The following is a 19737-nucleotide window of genomic DNA, read 5'->3' on the forward strand; positions in this document are numbered from 1 at the left end:
CTTTATACATTGAAGTTTTGATAATAGAGTCGATTATTAACTTACAGTATTAATACCAGTATGGTATAGAGTATAGACGACAGCACGTCAGACAGTGTTGTTTCAAACTCGTCCCTATAACAGCTGCGTAAGACTTACAGTGTCTAGATTGACGTGCCGCCGTCTGTACACCAAGCAGGTGCTTTGATTAACCTACACATGCGATGACGAGATAGTTTGATTGATCGCAATTTCCTCTGCAACGTAGATTGTATGATCACAAAGACTTCGATTTATCAACTGTTGAGCAATATCCTCTGTGGATATACAGGGTTATTTATAAAACACCAGCAACGCAGGACTAAAGCTTCGACCACACCAACGCGTGCAGATCGCCATCGCCGGCTCGATCACGGCGCGACCATAGGCCAATGACAGGTCGCGCGAACTGTCATGGGTCGCCGCACGAACTGTCATGGGTCGCGCGATCTGTCATGATATGAATGTGTTTTACAAATATCCCTGTATGTATATCCACAGAGGATATTGCTCAATAGTTTATAAATCAGTCTTTGTGATTATACAATGTACGTTGCAGAGGAATTTACTTTTTAGGCCTAATTTTTAGGACTTGTAATAATTACTAAAACACTTAATCAAAACAAATAAGAGTTACATTCGTGAAAAATGTCACTTTAACGTCATTTAGGCCTATTCGAAGGTATTGGCTAGGTCACAATGCTTAATGACTACGAACAAGCCGTTCGTGAATGCACAGCCTTAATTATTCACAGCCTTAATTATTCACGGCCTGGTCGATTGACACATAACTTGACCGATATTACGTGAACTTGACCTTTCGTCATTTTTCATAGCAAAACCGAATAGGAATAAAATCAGCCGATATCCAGTACATTTTAACCAACTGTGCCAGAAACAGTTAATCAGAATAAACTATGTAAGAGTACCTATCTAATTGACACTATTCGCCAAAAAATTGAAATCACAACTTATTAAAGACACTTATTTTTAATTACCCGTAGTTATATTAAGATTTTTGGTTGCATTGTATTTGAAAAAGAAGTTTGAGTTGACAAAATAGTGACGTCACAGGCTTAGGTACCTATATTGCCACACAAAATCTATGGGAGAGTCTCGTTTTAACAGTTTTAAAAAGTATATTAATTTATTGATTGGTGGTGTCAAACAACCTATTGAAACTTGTTTAATTGCTAAATTCTCACAGTACTTATTATTATTCTGTGCTAATACGGAATTTGGCAACGAACAAATTGTTTATTTGTTGTATAATGTAATAAGCAAAGGTAAGTAGGCAGTTCTAATGTTTGAAAGCTCTCGTAAACATTACAAAACAACGTTATAATTTGAGTGTATGAAAACAATAATCCTACTCTTGAAAGCGTACATCGTTATACGATACTTGTACAATTTAATATTATACAAGTACCTATTAGCTAATTAGCACGTAATAACTCATGAGTTAAGAGGCCTACTACTTCGCGATATTTTTAAAGTTCTAAGCAACGTCATAGGTGAAACACAATATCTGGTTGCACCAATTTACTGATTCCCTTGATAGAGTATTTGATTACAAAAATAGACGGCCCGACCATCGAAGATGGTGTAAATTGGACCTGGTCCCCGAGCATAACACCCGCTCGGAAGGAAGCACTAACATCTAGCTTCCTTATTGTGGTTGAACATCTTATCCCACATTGGTGACCCCGACGTGATTGGAACGTGACCTTCCATCACCACCATCTTCGGCATCAGCCTCCGCCATCCTCACCATCTCCGCCACTCCGTCATCAGCTCCAGTCTTCAACAAGCCAGCATCCAGCCTTCAGGGACCATCGCAGATCGGAACCGACTTTCTTGGTTCCTCGGCAGCAAGCAACCGTCACTTCACTGGTCACGGGTACAGCTCTGGCCCAGCTCCACGCCTGACCATCGAAGACGCCTCCGCTCACTATCCCGACTCACCGTGAATAGAGCACCGCAACCTGCTCGTCTCGACTCACCGCAGACTTTGAGCACACTGGCACTTGTAAGCTCATCACGCACAGACTGCTGAGCTCATCCTGACGTCATCCACCTCCGGTTCTTCCGGGGGGAGTGGTGTGGCGACATCTACTCGCCACTACAAACTAGTCTACCAACAGATGGCGCTGTCACTACTACACTATGGCACACTCCGCCGCTCATACAAACCTGCATCGCGGTGACGGAGTTTTATATTCCGCCAAGTATATATAGACAAACCAAGATGGTGTAAATTGCACCTTGGTCCCCGAGCATAACACCCGCTCGGAAGGAAGCACTAACATCTAGCTTCCTTATTGTGGTTGAGCATCATATCCCACATATTCATCAAATTTCAAATGCATGTCAGGTTTGTTTCGTTCGAAACCCCTAGTTTGTAATTAGAGCAAGTTTTGATTGGCTCGCCGTTTGTTTTTTGTTTTATATCTGGTCAAAAAATATTTTCTGACCCGTAAGAATTTGACCTGCAACCACCTACAGGCCTTTAGCAGTCTAGGTAGGCTGCTATACTATGCTATGCTATGGTATACTTTCACAAAAATAAAACTACTAATGTCTCGTATGTAGAGGCTCCAGTTTAGGGCGGTAAGAGTGTCTGAAGAGGCTAACGGTACAGTCTAGCATAGCCTTTCCCAAAATGGGCGATACCGCCCCCTTGTGTGCGCTGCAAGCCCAAATGGGGCCGTAAGAGACCCAGAAAAGAAATCGGGTGTTTGAAGTTGTAGTGGTTTTTAAACAGGTAAAAAATTGGAGCGCAAAAAAATAATTTATTCCCAAAGTGGGCAGTAGACAAAATAAGTTTGGGAACCCCTGGTCTAGCATGTTTTTTTTGTAAAATAGCTCCTATTAACGACTACTTAGAAATGAAATCGTCCCTAAAAACTGAAGTGCTCATTATTTTCAAAGGGATTACGTTTATTTTTGTGTACATTTATTAGAGACAAAATGAATAATTTTCCCTTGTTGTGTGAAAGAGAGAAAGATATGACTCTATCACTGTTTGTGAGCTACATTTGTGTGGGTTTAGAATCGTCTTGTGTTGTCTGGAGGCGTCCACACGTGGCCAGCGTGGCTAGTGGCTTACATTTTCAAATTAGAAAGGGTCATGCTGTTGCAGAGTAAACTAGATGACCTATGTAAACTTGTTTAACGCAAAATCTTACCGATTTGGTAAGATTTTACATTGAGCGCGTACATTAGCAAGTCTATGTAACAACAGTATTTTCGAAAACTTATGCGAATGAATGATGCTATTCTCAATATGCAGCTTAGATAGGTATGCGACAGTTTTAGTCCGAGTTTGTTTCATATATTATTCTTTAAACAGGTCAAGATTTAATAGAATTGCAGTATGAATAAATGTAGGTACTTATATTTTGAACAATTTGAAATAATACAACAAGCGTACAGCATATAAAAACGAAACACAGTGAAATAAGCAAAACGTTTGGAGCACACTCTTGTGTGTATTAAAATCGCGCATTGGCAGACTATTGGAATAGCAATTAATTTCGGTTCGCTTCGTTTTGAAGCATCGATCGAGTGTCGCGGTCGCGACTCACGGGGGTGTTTCATAAAAACGTAAAACACAATTCATACTTAGCTGTGTATTCGTAGACGTATGGTGCATATGAAAGCCACACGCCCGTATTCACAAACGAAGAACGAAGCAGCAAATCGAATACGGGCGTTAGAGTAGGCGCACACCGTTGATTTTTCGTCGGCCGATAGTTTAGTCGGGCTGTTGATCAGTATGGGCATGTATGGGAGTGCGCACACTACGCCGATTCGATTTGGCCGATTCTTCATACAATTTGAAATCGGGCACAACTATCGGCCGACTAAAAATCAACGGTGTGCGCCTACTCTAAGTGTTTTTTTATGTAAGACAAGGCAGATTTATTTGACCGCAATCGCACCTGGTGTTAAGTTAGATGCAGTCTGAGATGGTACATATTAAACTTTGGAAATTTCACACTGCGCCTCTAGTCCCAAACTAAGTGTACCTCTTATACAACGGATATAAGCATACGAGTACTTGAATACTTTTTTAAATAGATAGGTAATCTATTAAAGCACACAATGATCTAACCTAGAAAAACGCAAAGAGAGTTGTGTTACGTTTCAGTTCATTTAGTTATGATGATCTTTCAACTGGACACTTGCCAGTGCTTACTGAGAGATAATTTCCAATAATACCTAAACTTTCCTGGATATTACATCTATATACAGTGTGTCCGGGCATGTAGTGATCAAACTTTAAGGGCGTAATCTATGGACAATTTTATCGGTGAAAATACTTTAAATTTGGGGCTTGACCCATTTCTCGCATATTTACAAGGATTTAAGTTTTTAATTTTAAATTTTCACCTCTTCCTTCAAAAACAAGTGATAGCGTGGGTAGTTTAACATTAATAAGCAAAAATTTTATATCATGCGATAGCCAATAAAATTATCTATTAGTAGAATTAGAAAACAGATACAAGTTTCATACATTTTAAGGGTGTAAGAATGGATTTAATTAGAAATAAACATGATTTTTTTCACATCTTTTTCAGTTATTTCCCAACACAAGAAAAACCAGGTCGTTAAGGTATGTTTTATTTGCATTGTATTATTAGTATTTGAGCCATTCTACAAAACGAATGTAAATTTATTAGTCTACGTCTATTAGTTTCGACGTAATTGTTGAACAGAGATACCCATTCCCAGCGGTTTCCATAGTAATCGGAATAGGTTGTGTGATTCTTTCAGGCAGTGCATTTTCGCATGTCGCGTGCGCTATGGAAACCGCTGGGAAGGGGTATCTTTGTTCAACAATTACGTCGAAACTAATAGACGTAGACTAATAAATTTACATTCGTTTTGTAGAATAGCTCAAATACTAATAATAAAATGCAAATAAAACATACCTTAACGACCTGGTTTTTCTTGTGTTGGGAAATAACTGAAAAAGATGTGAAAAAAATCATGTTTATTTCTAATTAAATCCATTCTTACTCCCTTAAAATGTATGAAACTTGTGTCTGTTTTCTACTTCTACTAGTAGATAATTTTATTGGCTATCGCATGATATAAAATATTTGCTTATTAATGTTAAGTTACCCACGCTATCACTTGTTTTTGAAGGAAGAGGTGAAAACTTAAAATTAAAAACTTAAATCCTTGTAAATATGCGAGAAATGGGTCAAGCCCCAAATTTAAAGTATTTTCACCGACAAAATTGTCCATAGATTACGCCCTTAAAGTTTGATCACTACATGCCCGGACACACTGTATATAAAAGAAAGTCGTGTTAGTTACTTCGATTATAACTCAAGAACGGCTGAACCGACTTAGCTGAAAATTGTCCGGGAGGTAGTTTAGAGCCAGGAGAAGGACATAGGATACTTTTTATCCCGTTCGAAAAAAAAAAGTCTGCTTATTTATTGCCATTAAGGCGGAACAAAGTTCGCCGGGTCAGCTAGTTTCCCATAAAGATATATCGATAATTGTGTCTGTGTGGTGTAAAATATCGATACATTTATCGAGTGATTACATAACATACACCACTAGTCTTTCAGTTTCGGTCGAAAACTACTGCGCGCGTTTTAGATTTGTTTCCGATAGGACACGTGGAGTTTCCTTTCCAAATAATTCCAGTTTAATACAGTGACCTAAAAACTAATGATTTGGTGGAAGAGTCTACAAAAATTTTCAAAAAATAATAATTTATGTTTAAAAGTGCTGAAATAAAAACGGGAAAAGTCAAAACAGTTTTTTATGGGACAGAAGGAAAACGGCAGACGGATCACCTGATGGTAATAAATGATTACCGTCGCCCATAGACACCCTCAGGCACGGAGACATTACATACGAGTGCATTAATACGCTCTCTTCTTGAAAGATTAACTTAGCTGCTCATAAACTTGTAACAGTGGTGGACCAACAGCCTCATAAAGGTAGTACCTAGGAAGGCGCTGGATGCAGGCCGCTACCAACCGGTTAATATGGAAATTAATGCGGGAGGCCTCTGCTTAGCAGTGGGCGTCCTATAGCTGAAATGATGATGATGATGAAACTTGTAAACTATACTCAAAAAACATATTGTACCTACAGATATTGTTCATTTGGACAGTTACTTTTATTCACCACGAAATTGTTCCTAGAAAAATTATTACAGGCTATTTTCATAAAAAGGTCTATTTTGTTAATAAGATATATCAACAAGAAACATTTTTATACACAAGATGAATTCAGAGTAGGTCGAAAGCATCACCTTCAAACGACATTTTCTATAACAATGAGATTTTCAAAAGATAAGTACATAAAGGTTTAAGTACATAAAGGTATTGGATTAGCCTGTTTCAGTGCTACTGTGCTGAACTTCAAAGCATGATCCTTTAAATCTATAATACTGTTGTGAGAGGCTTATAAAAGGAAGATATTTTTACATTCACATATACTTAAGAATGTTTGCTGAGAACATAAATGAAAAGATGAATGTCTTTCTGTAAATGTTTAGGTAACGATAGAAAACAACCAAACCAAATAAATATGTTCAGGCACACAAATCTTACGTTTTTCAATAATCTTGCAGCAAACAAACTTTAAACCGCTATAGTTCTCTCCTGGCACCTTAGATTAATATAGCCTAGATAGTTTAGTCTTCATACACACACTTCGTCAAAAGTGAGGCAAAAATCTTATGTCATTACTGTCAAATCTTATGTCATTATTGTCAAATCTTAGGTCATTATTGTCAAAACGTTGTTATCAATGTAAAGTTTTATCTATACACATACAGTGTGAGTCACGTTAAAGTGTACATTATGATAATAGATAAAACTTGACCTATTTTTATCGACAAAAAACAGGTAAAAAAATTTTGGAGATTTAAAAAAAATATAGATTTTTTTTTCTACCAATTACTTATAGTAAAGAAAAAAATCTGCTTTTAAATTCGTGTTTTTTTGGTTATTTGATAAATTTCTCCAAAAAATGCCCCTATAACAGGTGGTTTTTATTACTTTGTATTATTCTCTATCGTATTATCTTTGTAAAACCAAAAATCACATGTCTCTATCCCTATCTTTTGCTATGATCGTTTGAACAAAAGCCTGTCACAACATTATTCTCCGCTACAGGGAGAGACAATTTTAATTTTAACTAAAATGCTTATTTTATCTTCTAATCTATTTTATATAAGTTATATAAGTTTTAAATATGCATTTTCTACAGAATCTGTTCCAGTTATTTCCATTATTTTTCTCTGTATGCAGCCACACTGAAAAATTTACATTTCGATATGTCCATCCGTTGACATATTTAATTATCCTGCTCTTCGTAGTTTTCAATCGTTGAAACTTGTTCAAACGGGAGACGATGAATTTAATTTCAAACTGAAATCATTTACAGAGAAGTGCCTTCTTCAGTGAAGTTATAATATGAAGACTTTATTTTGAATAATATTTCCAAGTATTGGTTTGTTAACTCAGTTGTTGCTTATCAGGAATGCGTGTTTCAATATAAGAGTTAAAATATTACATATCAAAATTATATTTTAATATCAATATTAGATTAGGTTTAGCTTCAGTTTCAACTAATTCTGAAATCATTAACAAATAGAGTATGAGCAGGGAATACTTAGTTCCTGACATCCTAATAGTATGGAATTGAGCCTTTGAGTTCCCTGGAAACTCAGAACCTCTAGCAAACAATAATTAGAAACTATCAGCACAGCCTTAGCCAACTATTAAGTATAGAATTCCATGGTGTAGGTACCAAATTGTTTGATATAAATTGTACAATGCATGAAGTCAGGTAGTTATTCTCAAAGCTGCGATAATTTAATTTTGGATTCGGAACGCTCAAAGATAGAAACATATTTTAAAATTTTGAAAAAGGGAGTAAAACATTTATTGGTTTTTCGTTTCTAAATAGTGATATAGATAAAATTCGAAGCCAGTGATTTTACTGTATTATCTTTAGTTGTGGGTCCAAGCAAATTCGTAGTCAGTGCAAACTCGCTGAAGTATAAATTATGTGGTACGCAAGCGTTCAATTAACTATAGTCCATGCGTATAAGGCTCCACTTTGACTACCTACATAGTTGTTGTTTCATGCTCGTGGTGACATCTCAGATTTTTTTTTATTTCAATTAGGGCCGGCAACTGTAAAAAAAATAATTATTTGTATCATAAATGGATATTATATTTCTCTTATACAGTGACACGAAAACAATAACATTGTCACCGAGAGGGCATCTACTCATCATCATGCAGAAGTGTCACAAGCAAGAGGCACATTTAAATATGTATACTATAACTCAAAGGTGACTGACTGACTGACTGACATAGTTATCTATCAACGCACAGCCCAAACCACTGGACGGATCGGGCTGAGATTTGGCATGCAGGTAAATGTTATGACGTAGGCATCCGCTAAGAAAGGATTTTACGAAACTCCACCCCTAAGGGGGTAAAACGGGATCCACGCGTACGAAGTCGCAGGCGGCCGCTAGTTAGCCGATAAATTAATAGTGATTAAATTGATAACGATTAAACACTTAAGAAAAGCCAACGCCGCCGTCTGCTGTTTACTAACCAACCTGTAAACGACAGTTATTCAGCCAAAATTGTATGAATTAGTCGTATAAGCACAGGTATAAGTACAAAGTTAATGAAATACCTAAATTATTATGAAATTATGTAAACTTAGCTAACAGCAAAATCATTTATGGAAATCAGGATGCCTATGTTCTGCAGTGGTCGTCCAATGGCTGAAATGATGATGATGATAGTTAATATTATCAAATAACGACACCTCATTAGAGTCATTGATTTGACAAGATACATAATTGCTTTTGCATCGTTCCAGCGCAGCGACTTGTGGATAATTACATTGTTTGACCGCCATGCTAATTAAACAAACTGTATTGTTGCATATGTCATCCAATTAACGGGAACAGATATTGAATTATAGGGGAGAGTTCGGTATATTGTACCGCCGGGTAAATTGTACCACCCTCATATTTCGTAAAGTATTTATTGAATGTCTGTAATTGCAACACTCAGCGATACACAACTAAATTCAATTAATATCGGCCATGTAGTTTTTGCCGTGACAACGAACACGTGTGTTTTATTTTGAAAAGTATTTTTTCATTGCTTTCAAGTAACTTTTGACAATTCATGTTTAGTTTGTAATTTTGTTAAATTTAATCACAGAGTGTTTCTAATATATTATTTAGAAGCGTAAATTAGTGTGGATTACAATTATTTGAAACATTTTTCGGTATTTATAAGCTATATTTTTTACTGATTTTTTAAAAACACTATCACCTAGTCGGCTAAATTGTACCAAATCAAGTTGTATGGAACTTTATCAAAGGATTTTGAAATTTTTTTAGTAAATCATATTTTGAACTTGTAATAGCGTAGTTATGTTTGACTAACAATAAATGAAAGCAAAAGAGTGGCAAAGTAGATTAGGTACAAGTGTGCGTTACGATAATTGGAATTACAAAACTTTTACTCAAAATCGTGATAACGTGTAAAACAATATCGATTGTCTATGTTATTAACTACTGTTCCTTTTCGTTACCTAATTTGTTAAGAATGTATCGTATAATATTTTGCCATAGATTTTTTATAGGCTTGAAATTTATTGAAATCCAATTTCGTAACGAAGTGGTACAAATTATCGAACCGGTTAGCTAAATTGGACCGATGCTCTGAACTCGTATTTTGTTGATTTGTGCTAAATATACAACAATTGTGTTGATGAATACCTATGAAATAGTAAGTTGAATAATTTATCTTTAATTATATACCATGAACATTAGCAAAAACAAAAGAAAACTATGTGTAAAATGGGATTGAAAAAACCTGGTCCAATTTACCGGACTCTCCCTTATGGTTTAGGCCTTGCTATTGCTATTGAGTTGATAGTAATTACAGTTAATAATTAATTTAGTTCCATATTGACATCTAATTACCATCTGCACTGCAAGAGACATCATAATAATGGTAGTTGCGATTTACTCTAAGCACTTTGCTTCGTCATAATAATTGTAAGCTACACTGCTCTTTCAAATTCTTTGCTATGATATGTGCTTCTAATATGAACACCAAAATACTTGAAGCGGACTTCATATTATCATAGCTATTGCTTTTAGACACTTATTTCGTTTAAAAGCGGCCAGTAATAAAAAAGTTACCATGCTTAAAATTAGTGATGTAACTATAATAACCTATTAGACAACTAATTACCTAGTTACTAGTTGTTGATAGTACTATCTCGGCTAAATGAGGAACAATCAGACTTATTAAGTACTTATTAACTTCCACGTCTTCTTGTATAAATTTCACGATCATCTACGTATTCACTTCACTTGACATTTCTGGATCGAGCAACGTCTTCCATCGTCACTGATTAACTAAAGGTAAATCAAAGCAGGCTTTTTATCTTTGACCAGTCAATATGCAAAGTGGCCATGTTTTCGGGCGTTTTACAGTTGCCAGGACATTATTGTACTGTATACAAGGTGGAATTTTGTAATGTCACCCTTCAGGTGAAAGTACTCTTAATACTGTTGATTTGACTGACTTTAATATCGTTTTACTTGACAATTGTGCACTATGAAATTTTTAATTTATATTATTTGCTATGTATAACTTGTTGGAGCATTGGATTCTCTCTCTGTAAGCCCTCAAATAGCTTTCTAAATAAATAAATAGAAAATTTTACTCAAAGAGAACATTCCTTCCTGCATTCAAAGATTTCTCAAAACTCGCTTGCCACAGTTGCTGCACTCGCTTGAGAGTGTTTCAAGGACGTAAAAAAATATTTTATTTTATTTTACACACTAAATGGAATATCGTGAGAATCCCTTTTTAAATGTGAATACTTGAACTTGACCGCGATCCCTTTCATAATTTTTCACAGTTATTGTATTAATGAACTAGTATCAAATTATCAATCGATGTTAATTCCATAGCTTATGTAAAATTCTACGTCTACGCTCCGACCCTTAAATTCCCATATTCACTGCCCCGAGAGCTTTCAGCTCGAGTTATCAAATGGCTTTGCATGTCTGGAAAACTGCGAGTCAGTGGACGAGATTAATAACGGGTTCGTTGAAAATGTCCAAACAGCTGGGTCTAAATTCTTCAGACCTCGTCGCAAAAACAGGCCGCAAAAGTTGACCGACCACACCCTCAACCTCATGCAAGAACGACGCCTAATGACACTGCAGACCTCCGTTGACGCTAAGGCATATAGGCAGCTCAATAGACAGATAAGGAAGTCCTTGCGACACGATATTCGCAACTTTAATACCAACAGTATTAAAGAGGCGATAGAGCGGAACCAAGGCTCCAAAGTGTTCGCAAGAGACAACTCTATTGGGGAAAGCCAGCTGACTAANGAATCTTTACGACATAAAAATTACAGCCAACTTTTAACATTAAGTCGGTGTGCGGACACGTAACGGTAATTAGAGAACAGAGGTTCATGAAATTAATTTAGACACAAATACTTCAAATAAAGGCCTATGATTTAATGCACAACTAGATAGGGTTGTGAAGTAACATATAAAAATACTTGCATGCCTCTAATTTGTCATTTTTAACGATTTAACAGCCCGGACACGCAAAAACTAGCTCATCTGAGAATGGCCGTTTTATAACAAAGATACAGAGTGTAAGCCAAATAAACTTTCATCGGAACTCTATCCATATAAACCGGAATTTATCAAGTAATAACGCTCAACAGCCAAAGTCCGAATCTTGGCAAAACCATTTGACGCTGATATCCGATGAGTAGCGCGAAGTAGGAACTTCGCAAAACTGTCGGAACTGGATCTCACTGCTCCGAGAGCGATCTCAAGTTAACTCTGATTAGTTAAGGAGTCGAACAGTTGTAATTACTTATTTGTTGAATTATCAATTATTTTGCTTGGGATTGGTTTAAGCATTCGCGCTATTTAAGCCAAAGCCATTTTATCAAGATCGTTCATAGAATAAAAATTATGAGTATTGACACAGAATAATAATAAGTACTGTATTGACCCAAATTGAGCGTTTGCTTTGTGTGTGACAGTAACTTTCCTCATAAATTAAAAAAACATTTTATAGTTCCAAAATACTGAACTGTCCTATGCATGACATTGACAGTGGGGCGCCACCGTCAATACCGGATCGCTGGTTCCGATTTTTGCCATGTTGGAAACCATATAGTCGAACGATGGTAGCGCCCCCCTGTCATTGAGTTTGGTGGGACAGTTCAGCGTGGGTCATCTTTAAAGCTTATTTTTCTTCTTGCTAGATAACTTTTTCTTTTCTGTTATGTGCCATATTGACCGTTCACAGAGGTTTTATTGCTTACGCGCGCTATGAACAAGGTTTTTTATTTTGTTTTTGTAAGTGGCCAGCACTGTCTGGACGGGGCACGCGCAGGGATAACTTTATTTAATCTGTGCCCAGTGGGTCTAGACAAAGTGCACATTTTAATCGCAAACCAGTCGAAAAGTGGTCGAAAAGCTTTTTTTTTTTGTATGGAGTTTTGACGGATTCGATTTTCGATTCGATCAAAAAGTGCACTTTGTCTAGACCCACAGTTTACTCCTTTCCGCTTTTTTTTTCAAGTAGCGACTTGCTTAGATAATTATTTTTCTTCTTTCTTTCTAGCCTGGATATGTGTCAATTTACCTACACTTAATTAAGTTTTAGTGGCTGCTTGAACAAGATGGTGAATTGTTTTCTCTTTCACAGGTGGTCCAGGAGTACGAACGGGCTGTGATCTTCCGCCTCGGGCGCCTACTTTCTGGAGGGGCTAAGGGACCGGGTATGTACCTACAATTTATTAACTTAATTATAAAATTTAGGTTTTTAATCAGGTCAAATTATGACAGTTTTACAAAAATCACTTTGTATTTTTCTAGCAGTTTACGTTAGAATTACATGGGAATAGCTATTATTTTAACACAATTTAGGTTTTGAATTTGGGTCACGAGATGATACGCTAATGCGTATAAAATAATTTCTTGTGGTTCCCAGTTTCACTAGAAATATTATGTAATATCAACCACATTAAAATAATTGATGCAATGTTTAAGGAAGTATTTTAAAAGAATTAAAGACGTTTGTTTACTTAATAAAGATAATGTACCAATCAACTGCCAAAGAAAACAGTAAAGTAACAACTGTATTTTTATTTGAAAAAGTGCCCCAATCGATGTCGTAAATAAACACACATACAAAATGACAAAAATAACTTGTGAAGGTTGTGTAAGCTATTTTATCGATTTTTCGTTGCAATCGTACTGAATTAATAATTAGAACTTGTAGAACAACAACCGATATTACATGCAGTAACCACGCCATTGGTCGAGTAATTTAGTTGTGAAATTACAGCTATTACAGCTAATATGATGCTGGAAAGGTTGGTATCCCGTCGTCCATATGTATTTTATTAATCAAAATTACACAGTATAGAACTAGAGTGACTGACATAGCCCGCAGAATCGCTAAAATCAAGTGGCAGTAGGCGGGGCACATAGCTCGTAGAGCTGATGGCCGCTGGGGCAGGAAAATTCTTGAGTGGCGACCATGAGCCGGAAGACGTAGCGTGGGCAGGCCTCCCACTAGGTGGACCGACAATCTGGTGAAGGTCGTGGGAGATGCCTGCATGTGAGCGGCGCAGGGCCGGTCTTTGTGGAAATCCTTGGGGGAGACCTTTGCTCAGCAGTGGACGTCTTTAGGCTGAAACGAACGAACGAACGAACACAGTATAGACAGTATACATTATTACAATATTGTAAAGGAAATCGTTTGGAAAAATTCGTACTCTTATATTATGGAACCAGAAAAGATTATTTACTATTAGAGTACTTATTATTATTCTGTGCTATTAGTAAAACTCTACTGTGGCAAAACACAGTGTATTTAATAATGTAAGAGCTGTCAGTGCAATAAAGACTATTTTCCCATATTTACAATGTCTGTATTGGACGAGGACTTATTATGCTTAATAACAGTCTAGAAACAGGCAATTTAGGTTACTTATTTTCTGTATGTCATTGGACATATGCATGCACTCGTACATTATAGTACCTATTGATTTTCATACACGTGCTTGTTATTTTTTCAGCCTATAATCAAGAGAGTAATCTAGTTTTTAAACGTACTTCTAGGTAGGTTTTAAAAATGCACGAGTTAGATAGTTCAACTAATTATTGTTCCACGTGTACCGCATTGATACTTGATACCTATGCAGTGAAACACTGTCTAATTACAGCACATTGCAAACACCTAATTGCAAATTAATCTACAAAGCCTACGATTAATTCGCGTCTCTGCACAATAACAAAGGTATTTTAAATCTGTCTTCGACTTTATCATCCATTTATCTCTACAAATACAGAGTGTGGTTTTGTAAAACAACGCTCATCTCAGGGGTGGTAGTGAACATGAAAATAATCACAAGAAAAATATAAATAACATTGTAACTATATATTTTTTTATTATGCATTACTTTGAATATAAAAAACCTTGTTCAAACGTCTCCTAAATCTTTCAAGACGGCGCTTGTTACCGCCCGCACCACCCCCGCGTACCCCGCTACACCACCGAGCACATGCGTCCGCCGCCCCGGGAGAGCAGGGGGACTGTCCGATAGCTCGCCCGCGTAATAATACCATTTTCCTGATTTCATGGACTTTTCCATGAAATCGTTAAAAATATTTTTATTTTGCTTCAGTGCAGTTTACACCAACCCTGAGATGGGCTTTATTTTACAAAACTTTACTTTACTTACTTTAGTAAAACAAATACTTAAATGTCTTAAATGTGTATTGCTGTTGGTGTACCTTTATCAATAAATAAATAAATAAAGCAATAGGTACCTACTACGAGTACGAGATATTCCGTGGCACCGTAGCACTGAATGTGCTCGTAGCCATCAACTTTAAACGCTACGCACATCTCGTAGTAACTTCGTTACGGCATCTCGGCTTACGTCTAGAGACAAGATTGTAAACGGCTCTCAGGATCAAGGTCAAAACATTTTATTTTTAATGAGCAAAGTATTATAATAAACTTTCCAATACCAACTTTCGGTAACAAAAGTAGTACGCAACATAATTAATCTTACGTTAGGCTTGATTAAAGCAATATTGATATCAAAGTGATCAACTTAAATGCATAATTATGTCAGACTGAAGTCGCTTGCGAAAAAACCATATAATATAAAATACTAGCTTTCCGCCCGCGGCTTCGCCGCGTGGAATTTTTCGGTTTTTTATGTAACCTATTGACACTCAGCAACAATGTGGCTTTCTATTGGTGAAAGATTTTTTAAAATCGGTTCAGTAGTTCCCGAGATTACCCCTTACAATTTAAAAATATACAAACACAAACTTTACTTCTTTATAAGTATAGATTATTAGTATAGATTAGGTATTTACCTAATGGATAGATTTGTGAGGTTTCGTCATAATTCTTATAATAATTTTATTTTCGGAATCTAATAGTTATAGTACACTAGCTTTCCGCCCGCGGCATCGCCCGCGTGTAATTTCGTTTATTAAATTTTCCAGAATTTTCTTTGCTATAAACCTCACGGAGCCCGAGACCTTTCCAACGAATGCAAAACCGTGGAAATCGTTATATCGTCAGAAAGGAAAACCCTTTATTAAAGGATATTTTTATATCGATGGGTGCCTGGAATAAAGCCGCAATAGTCATAGCAGCAGTTTTCCGATTAAGTGATTTTAGTAAACTGCGGGTCCCTATAATACACCTTTTGAATTTTTTTTTCAGAATTTTATCTTTGAAACTGCCTGATTTACCAAAAGCACTATGGATATTGAATCGTTATTCCCATTCATCATTTAAAATTTGTTGACCGGAATAATCGTGCCATATACAATGTTAAAACTTTTATTTAAATCTTCTACAAGCAAACGGCTATTACTGTATCCTTCAGATCGGCGCCCGAGGCTGCAATACACTATTGCTGTTTGATTAATTGCACACTTTTTACCGGAATAAAACCACAATGGACTCTTACGGAACCGACTTTCAATGTATGAAGCGGCAATATGTATTTCTACCTTTTTTAAAGTATATTCTAAGCACTATAACCTTATGCACATTAAATGTTACTCCAGAAAAAATAACGCATCGTTTGATATACAAACCGTTTTGATACGCCTCGTAGTTTAGAATTATTCAAAATTGACACTAAATCTCTTCTCCTGTAAAATTGTGTTTTGTCGATTGTGGCTTTATTCCCGGCACCCATCAAACGAATACATTTTTTGATAAAATTAATCCATTCAAATATTATTATATTTAATACTCAACTAAATCCTATTTGTAGAACATTTACTAAATACGAGGACCAACTGTTGCTTGCTACGAAACTGTTGAGCTGCTACAAATGTTCGTAGTCCGTGTCCGTAGCACGTAGCACATTCTGCGCTTTCGTAGTAAAGCTGCTATGCGTCACACTTGCTTGCTTGCTACAACACACAGTTGCGGGTAGCCTTAAAGCTTATACACGTGTTTATTTCCGCTCTCTCTCTCATTTATAGTGTGCCGGTATTTAGACATTACTTACGCATTACAGATATTTAATTTCATATCGACGCGGAGAGTTTTTAATAAGACATTATGTTGACAGTATATTATTGTTTATGGAATAAATGACTATGACTATGATTCCGTTGTATACAATCTAAAAAGTCCTTTTTAAAAATATTTTTTTAAAACGTATCTAACTTACTGAACCGAATATATCAGTTTTCAAACCGGCAGACAGTTGTGACTGAGTTTGTTGCGGCGCTTCTTCTCAGCACTTGCCAAATGTTGGTCTCCTTAAGAGCAAAATATTAGACGATTTGTAAGCACTATTTATCTATACTAATATTATAAAGCTGAAGAGTTTGTTTACTTGAACGCGCTAATCTCAGGAACTACAGGTCCGATTTGAAAATTTTTTTCAGTGTTAGATAGCCCATTTACTGAGGAAGGCTATAGGCAATATACCATCACGCTACGAGTAATAGGTGCAGAGCAAAAATGAATAATGTTGCGAAAATGGGTTTTCACGCGTACGAAGTCGCGGGCACAGCTTGTTAGTCTATACAAATAAAGAAATTTTGACTTTGACTTTACATTATTGCTCTCATATATTTTCAAAATCTATGCATCAGAAGATCTTGTTAAAACTTAGTAACAAAATAAAGAGTCATATCTGAAACTAAAGCCGCGTTTTCACTAGGAGACATTTGTCCCGCGCGCAAGACACGAAATTCACGTGTCCCGCGCGATGTCGCCCGACGTCGCTTGCGACATATACGGGTCGCGAGACTTGTTGCAGAGACAAACTACGTGAATGTCGGACGACTTATCTCCGCGACATGTCCCCTAGTGAAAACGTGGCTTAATGATTATTTTGTTCTCAGGTATATTCTTCATCCTGCCCTGCATCGACTCCTACGCCCGCGTGGATCTGCGCACGCGCACCTACGATGTACCACCTCAGGAAGTAAGTGGCTTGACTTTCAATGAATTATTCTAGGTATTTTTCATGGAGCTTCCGTATTGTTTATTAGGAAATAAAAAGAGCTGAAAAGTTGCAGCGCAAGTAACTCGAATCAGTCTTTTTTGTTAGATTTGTTTCCAAAGGTTTAAAAAAACATTTATAATTTAACAAGTCAAAACCATAGGTCAAAACATTTGACTGAGTTTGGCGAGGATAGGTGCGCGACGCTCTATACTCGTACTATTTTCATATAAAGATTTTTAAAATGCAATGACTGCGGCTACGTACCTACGTACGACGTACCTATTTACAAATAATTTTAATTTATAAATACATAAACTATTTAAGTAGAATAGTCAGTATAGTGATTTCAATAAGCAATAATGTAAATAATAGAACACAATACAAAACTGCATTTTCATGATGTCTCAAGGAAAAGTTATCGTACAGTACAGTATACACACAACTTAAAGTTCCTATTTAACCTTTCACATTAACTGACAACTGCGACATGCAAAATCGATATGTGTGTCTGTCCGAAACTAGGACAAAAGCGTCATCGATCACCGTTTAAATGAACCTTTTCGACCTATTAAAACAGGTGTAAAGATTATCAGAGCACGGTCCTACGATAGCAAAAGCACAAATGCAACTTTTCGACCTATACAACAGGTGAAGATCTTTACTGAATATATTCTAGAGGCAGCAGAGTGGTACAAATCGAGTAATATAAATCTTAACCTATCTTACTGTTAACCGCTCGTAGCGGTCATGGTATAGGTAGTTATGCATCCGTCAGCTCCCTCTGCTCTAGACTAAACAAGATAAGTCATCACTTTCCACTCTACAGTGTAAGCATTCGTAGAATTGTTATTCACATAAGAGATGTGTCAGCAGAACTAAATTGTAAACACCGTACTGGACGACTGCGATCGGCCACAATATTAAATCATTATTAAATCGCCTCCAACTCGGCGAGGACGTGATCACTTAGTTTAATTAAATATAATCCTTTTTAAAAAGCTTCCACCCCGCTCCCGAAATCTGACTGGCGCAGCCGTTCGGATTTATTGCTGCAAGTTTTCCTAAAGTTTACGCGATTGGTGTCAAAATCCGCCGTTTAAATTCGTGATACTACGGGAAACTAATAAATCCGCCGAACCAAATAAATTTGTCATCGAAGTACGGGTGGAACGAGTATGCAGAGAACGGTCGGTTGGTGAGTAGAACTTTTCGCCAATCCTTCCACTCCTTATCCTCTGTGTATTTTTCATGCTTTTTAAATCGTAGGGAAATATTGCTACTCCGGGATAGAACTTCTCCCAGGGTATCGCATTTTGTGTTTTCGTCATAAAACTTTATCGTTAACACTTTTCGTTTAGATTTAAGTGAATTAAATATTGAAACAAAGTAAAGAAAATAAATTGAAATAAAGTAAATAAATTGAAATAAAGTAAATAAAGTGAAATAAAGTGCTGAACAGATCATAGATCTCGAGCTACGGACTGACAAGGTTAGAACAGTATTTTCAAAATTCGAAAAAATCCAGGACAGAATTGAGACTCTCAGTACAGATATAGATAAAGAGTTAGAGGAGAGGGAGTGTTTTGAGAACTCCTACTACGAGTCAGTGGCTAGGGCAAAGAATTACCTAAACCAAAATAAACCCAATAATGCTTCATCCAATTCAAACCAGGACAATAATGCTTTTCAAATTTTTCCAGATTCAAATGCAATTAAATATCCTGATATTTCCTTGCCAAGCTTTTCAGGCAATATCACGCAATGGATTGAATTCAGAGACACCTTTGATGCGCTTGTTAACAAGACAAGTTTGAAATCCATTCAGAAGTTTAAATACCTGCGTGGTTGCTTGAAGGGTAGTGCGCTGGAGGTTGTGAGCTCATTGGAGTATTCCGAGGAGAGCTATGCTATAGCTTGGCAGCTTTTGTGTGAGCGCTACAATAATCCAAAGGTGTTAGTATATAACCATCTAAGAGCTCTTATTAACATTAGCAATGTTCCCACTAATGCCAATTCTTTAAGAGATTTAGCTGACAACATATCTAAGCACATGCGAACGCTGAAATCACTCAACATTTGTACTGATGGTTGGGATCTATTAGTAATTTTTCTCTTGTCTGCTAAGCTTGAAGCGCACAT

At 36.6% G+C, this 19737-nt stretch overlaps 1 long non-coding RNA gene across 1 annotated transcript; it reads left to right on the forward strand.

Annotated features, from left to right (window-relative positions):
* The first annotated feature begins 10432 nt into the window (after window positions 1-10432).
* LOC114363260 (uncharacterized) lies at window positions 10433-17579 on the forward strand. The gene is made up of 3 exons (XR_003656764.1): window positions 10433-10468; window positions 12798-12870; window positions 17495-17579. It is a non-coding gene; the product is annotated as an uncharacterized LOC114363260 (long non-coding RNA).
* The last annotated feature ends 2158 nt before the right edge of the window (window positions 17580-19737 follow it).

This window comes from Ostrinia furnacalis, unplaced genomic scaffold, assembly GCF_004193835.3.
Source record: "Ostrinia furnacalis isolate ACB-3 unplaced genomic scaffold, ASM419383v2 OfSCF0397, whole genome shotgun sequence".
In the NCBI taxonomy this organism is placed as follows: domain Eukaryota; kingdom Metazoa; phylum Arthropoda; class Insecta; order Lepidoptera; family Crambidae; genus Ostrinia; species Ostrinia furnacalis.